The 6,493-nt window shown below is 42.8% G+C and overlaps 1 pseudogene; it reads left to right on the top strand.

The window, feature by feature from the left end:
• LOC119338494 overlaps positions 1-5,284 on the top strand; it is a 6,468-nt pseudogene extending 1,184 nt beyond the window's left edge.
• The last annotated feature ends 1,209 nt before the right edge of the window (positions 5,285-6,493 follow it).

The raw sequence follows: 6,493 nt of genomic DNA, 5'->3' as shown, positions 1-6,493 counted from the left end.
TTCCTAGATCGAAACTGAACATGTTTTTCTAAACATGCATGCCAAGCAAGTTTTCCCTGCCCCCTTTCATGTGTTCAACAAATCAACTAAGACATATTTTTCTGGCCAACTAATACATGATTCTAGCCAACTGAACATGCATGCTTGCCAACTGGATATATGCATCCTGGCCAACTAAAACGTCTATTCTAGCCAGCTGAACACATTGTCTGTGCAACGGAACACGCATGCTGGCCAACTGATATATGCATCCTGGCCAACTGAAACATCTATTCTAGCTAGCTAAACACATTGAATGTGCAACAGAAACATGCATCCTGTCCAAGCTGATATATGGATCCATGAAAATTCAAACATCTATTTTGGCCAACTGAACACATTGGTTGTGCAACTGAACATGCATGCTGGCCAACTGATGTATGCATCCTAGGAAAATGAAACATCTATTCTAATCAACTGAATACATGGACTGTGCAACAGAACATGCATGCTGGTCAACTGATATATGCATCCTGGGAAATTGAAAACATATATTCTAACAAAACTGAACACCTTGCCTGTCCAACTAAAACTTGCATGCTGGCCAACTGATATATGCATCCTGGCCAACTCAAAGATCTATTCTAGCCAAAACCAAAAAACTGCAGTACAGCAACTTCTGTAGCAATATGTGCAACAGATAAATAAACAAAGGTTATTGAAGCCATAAAACCACATTAAAGTAGTCACGCATATATGCTTGTCCCACACATATATTCCGGTAGCACACCTATTGCAAGCTATAGTGTAAAAATATGTTCAAATATACTACAAGTAGAAACAGAAACGGCGACGAAAAACATATATCTATAGTCTGTCATCAAATTCTTCTTCTCTTCTTTCACCTGGATTTTACATCTGCAAAAGTAGCATCAAATTGTTTCCCAATTATGTGCAGAAAAATCTGAATAAGCTCCTTGAAAACGGAAAACATGCGGATCATTGCAACAAAAGCAGAGGAAAAAGTCAGAAAACTCTGAAGTAAAAAGAAGTCAAGTTCTTGCCAACTATTTACTGCGAAATGTGCAACTAACATAACAACTCCGTGCAGAAACAAAAAAATGCATGCATGTTATAATAAAAGATTCTGCTATAGACATGTTGCTTTTGGAACTAAGATTGTCATAAAATGGTGTGCAACTGCCTATTTACTAAGTTTTTAGGTTGTTTGAAACACTCTTTTCTATGATTAACAACTGATCATCACTTTCTTCTTTTTTATATGTGCAGTGAGTGTGTGGCAGCATCGAAAAAAAGGAAAAAAATGCTTGATCTCAATGAGTTGCCTCCTGATCTGAATGAGCTTCCTCATGATATGGATCAGTAGCAACCCAGCATACCATAAGGAAATTGCTCAGAAAATGGGCGATTTGTTTACTACACGCAGGCAAGTCGTGGTGGAAGCCCTATTGGCTATGACAATGTGGCAGGCCAGCCGTCAAGCCGTGGTGCCCCTGTAGTGGTGTCTTTGCAGTCAGAGAGCCATACTCTAGATGACATAGGAACCGAGGCAAATGTTCCTGGTCCAACCAGGACTGAGTTAGGAGCTGCGGCTATTGATGGAGTTGTGCAAGAAGAAGAAGGAGAGGATGAGGCCGGTTCTCAACCTATGGAACCCTATGTTGGCATGAGGTTTGACAGCCTTCAAATTGCTAAAGATCACTACAACAGCTACGCACTACGGATGGGTTTCTCTATCAAGATGAACACATCTAGACGGACACCCCGCACCAATGAATTGATAAAACAATAGTTTTGCTGCAAACAAGTTCAAGAAGCCCAAAGCTGATGATGGAGGATCTGAGGCTCCTCCTATCCTGGACCCTATTCCAGATCCAAAATCTGTTGACATTGACGAGGAGATGGAAGAAGAACCTCCAATATTTGCTGAAGAGGAGGCAGGTATTAGTAAGAAGAAGAAGAAGCGCAAACGTGAGACAATAAAGCAGACTTAGTGCAAAGCGAAGATGTTGGTGAAGCTGATAGATGGGCGATGGGAGGTGACGCACTTTGTTCGTGACCACAATCATCCGCTCGTGAACAAACCTTCATTGTCCAAATACTTGATATCCCACCAAGGCATCTCACCTGATGAAAAGGAGTTTCTGCGCATCTTGTATAACTGCAACTTGACTATAGGCGTGGTGTTTTTCTATATCCCTTAAAGAATTAAGTTTTCCTCTAGGCAGTCCAATGTGCAACTGTTATGTTACTACTGTGCAACTGAAATGACTTAACTGTCCAACTGGTGTTCAGTAACTTCCCGTGCTATTTTGTATATCACTTTTGGTGCTTGTTGTGCAACTAGAATGTTTTTACTGTGCAACTACACAATGTCCTGTATGCAAAAAGTGCAAAAGTGTTTTTAAAAAGGTGCAGCTAGGTGTCCATTTCCTGCGATTATCTTCTGTGCCAACACATGTCCTATTGCTGTGCAACTGGATGTGCGCATTCGAGCACATGATCCATCCCTTAAAGAATTAAGTTTTCCTCTAGGCATTCCAGTGTGCAACTGTTATGGTACTACTGTGCAACTGAAATGATTTAACTGTGCAACTGGTGTGCAACTTCCCATGATGTTTTGTATATCACTTTTGGTGCTTGTTGTGCAACTAGACTGTCTTTACTGTGCAACTACACAATGTCATGTATGCAAAAAGTGCAAAAGTATTTTTAAAAAGGTACAACTAGGTGTCCATTTCCTGCGATTATCTTCTGTGCCAACACATGTCCTATTACTGTGCAGTTGGGTGTGCGCATTCGTGCAACTAAAAAAAGGATATACTGTTTTGTTTTTTGTATTATGCAGGACATATGATGCATATAATGGCAGAGTTCTATGGATCTGAGATGATGGTGCCATTCGGACCAAAGGCAATAACAAATCTTTGTACAAGTTTCCGTAGAGATGACACAAAGGAGGGTGATTTGATTGAGACAATTGCGCACTTCAAGGATATACAAAAAACCGATCCAGACTTCTTTTATAAGGTGAAATATGATGAAGAGGACAGAGTTGTCAACATATTTTGGGTGGATGGCTTAGCTCGAAAAGCTTATGCAGAGGCGTACCATGATTGCATATCGTTTGACACGACCTACATGACCAACATGTACAATATGTTGTTCGCGCCCTTCATAGGAATAAGCCGACATGGCCAATCTTTCATGCTGGGTTGCGCATTTGTGAGGCAGGAGTTGACATCGAGCTTTGATTGGGTCTTTGGAGCATTCCTAGAGGCTATGGATGGCAAACCTCCTGACAACTTCATCACCGATCAGGATGGTGCAATGAGCCAGTCGATACAGAGCATCTTTCCAACCACCGTGCACCGCTGTTGTCGATGGCACATCATGAAAAAGCTTAGGAAAAAGTTGGTTGGCTGTTGTGCTGAAATCCAGGACTCTCTGATGATTTCAACAGGTGTGTTGACTTCAGCTTCACTGTAGACGAGTTTGAGCAGAATTGGGCTGGATTAATGGTGAAGTATGAGGCTATGACGCACATGCACTTTGAGAAGTTGTACGAATACAGGTCAACTTGGGTGCCGTGCTACTTCAAACACAGGTTCTTCCCATTCCTACAGTCTACACAGCGTAGTGAGGGGTTCAAGGCCGTCCTGAAAAGATATGTGAACCCACACAACTCAATGTTGAACTTCGGCAAGCAATATGAAAAAATCCACAACCACATCCTTGCCAAGTAAGGTTGTAATGATTACAGGACAAAACACCTTGAGATTGAGCTGTGGTCCAACTTCCCAATAGAGAAGCAAGCGTACAAAACCTACACTAGGGACCTTTACCGCAAGTTCAGAGAAGAGTTTGAGATGATTGGACGTTATAATGCATTCCAAGTTGGTGCTGATATATTTGAGCTCAGATCGAACCAGGAATTTGTTGCCAAATATGGTTCTCGAAACTACTTGGTGCAGGCAAGGGTGGAGGAGGGTTCCTATTTGTGTGAGTGCTGTAAAATGGACAAGGACGGCATCCTCTATTGCCACATCCTCAAGGTGTTCACACATATTGGAGTTGACGTCATACCGGAAAGGTACCTTCTAAGACGATGGACACCTACTGCTGTATCTAGTGCGTCAGGGACTGGTTATGAGCAACCGGATGAAATGCCTCCTCAATCAAAGAAGCACTTAAGGGAGAGGAACATGATATATGATTTTCGGAAACTAGCAAAGTTTGCGAGTGGTTCTGATCCAGCACAAGCTATGGTATACAAGCATATGCGCGCAGCACATACCGAGATCGGCCACCTGAACAAGTCCAAGAAAAAGAAAAAAATGACTGCTGCCACGGGGCCATCAGATGATGGCGACCCTCGTGGACCTCCTCCACCTCCAGGCAGCAATCAGGGGTCTCATGATCCAGGTAATTACCTGCCCCAACTCCTGATCTAACTAGGTGTGTAACTTCAGTTGCACACATCATTGTGCCCAGTTGCACACATCATGATGGCCAGTTGCACGGAACAGGCTGCCTAGTTGCGCATGCTGTGATAGTTCAAGCATGAAAGATAACAAAGCTAACTTGTTTTTCCTGTTCTGGATATAGGTGATGCCAACCCTCAAGGACCTCCTCCACCTCCTGGCAGGGCACGACATCCTCTGCCATCTCCTCCCCCGCGTGCTCCCCCCAATGGCCCTACAGGCAGCACTCAAGGGGCTCATCATACAAGTAATTACCTGCTCCAACTCCCCATCAAACTAGGTCTGTAACTCCAGTTGCACACATCATGGTGCTCAGTTGCATAGAAAATAGGCTACCTAGTTGCGCACACTGTGTTAGTTTGAGGATCAAGCTGAAAATCTAACTTGTTTTTCCTGTTCTGCCCATAGGCGATTACAATCCAAGTACCATGACGGCCCGTGCTACTGCATGTGTTTTTTAACTTAACTTGCACAGAGCAACCAGTTAGCTGCACAACATGGGTTGTGTGGTTGCAGAGAACATCAGTGCTCGTTGCACAACAAAAAAAATACTAAATTTTTTATATGATTATTACACAGGTGATCGTGATGGTCCTACTGCCCCATTGGAGGCTGCATCCCCTGCACAAGCTTCTGGTGATTTTGTGCCCAGGGATCCTCCAAGGTCTACTACAAATGGTAGGGCAAAGAGTCGACGGTACAAATCGGCGCTGGAGCTACACCCAAAGAAGAAAAACAAATGCAGCCAGTGCCAATCTACAGAGTACACTGTTGGTGTGTGTCCACTCAGGCTACTGTGATTCTGTTTCATCGTTTGTAACTTTGAGACAAAAAAGGAAAAGAATGATGTTTTTTAGCTACGTTAGGACCAAGTGGACACATTCAGCACATATGATTTCTCTTTATCTAATTTATGCTCCTTGAATTAGTTCATGCACTGTGTAAAAAAGGTTGCTATTTGTGCCTTTGTTGGCAACTGGTTAAATATTTAGTTGTTGAACAATTGTATGTCCAGTGCTCCTAATGTATCAAAAAAGTGATGATATTTGACTTGCAAACGGAATTGCTACTAGTGTGCAACTACAAAATCTGCTTAAAAATTGTGGAAACCAGCAACTTCCTCCGTGGAGCAGAGAAAGAAAAAAAGTACTGACCTAGTCCTTGTCGTATCTCAGCAACTTCCTCCATGGGGCAGTGTTGTGCACACTGGTGACCCAATCATATGTCAGCTTCTTCCCGATGTTGAGTACTTCCTTGGGTTCGTAGTTGGGCAGTTGGCTACCGTTCCACTCGGTGGCGTTAAGCAGTGCGAACAGCCCACACTCATTACTGCGATGGGAAAGAAAAGAAAATTTGTCACATAAAATTAAAACCAATAAAGATAATGCACTCTGTGCAACTGCTTATGTACTACTGTGCAACTGTTTATGTTCTACTGTGCAACTGCTTATGTTCTAATGTGCAACTGCTTATGTGTCACTGTGCAACTGCTTATGTGCCACTCTGCAACTGGCTAGATAATCCATTAGAAACTCATAAAAATGATAAAGATTGCAGACTAGTACCGTGTCTTAAAAAAATAAAGATTTCACATGTAGAAAAATTTAAAAACTACAAAATGATGGTAAGAAATTGAGAAGAGAGCCATGCTTATTGTCTTACTTGCCGAGCTGCTTCGGTACGTCAATGTCAATAATCTGGAAGTGCTCGATGCTGAACTTTGGGTAATGCTTCCTCCATAGCTGGCGTACTGCCCCCGCGATGGTAGAGGCGGTGGTCATCAGCTCAATGTCATCCAGCGTCCTGCTTGAATCAAGAACTTCGAAGCGTCCGTCCCTCAAGTTGACATTGAAGACCCAATAATGCCTCCCTCCCTCCTTATCGGTCACATCAGCGCACTCGAGCACTGCCAACATGACCTGCAAACGTGAATGATTTCAGGCACAGATACATGATGTAGCTAAGAAAAAACAGTAAAAGACTTGGTCAAATTAAAAAACGGGTTGAAA

This window comes from Triticum dicoccoides, chromosome 7B, assembly GCF_002162155.2.
Source record: "Triticum dicoccoides isolate Atlit2015 ecotype Zavitan chromosome 7B, WEW_v2.0, whole genome shotgun sequence".
Lineage (NCBI taxonomy): Eukaryota > Viridiplantae > Streptophyta > Magnoliopsida > Poales > Poaceae > Triticum > Triticum dicoccoides.
Note: the sequence above shows the minus strand (reverse complement) of the source record. Positions and strands in the feature narration are given on the sequence as shown.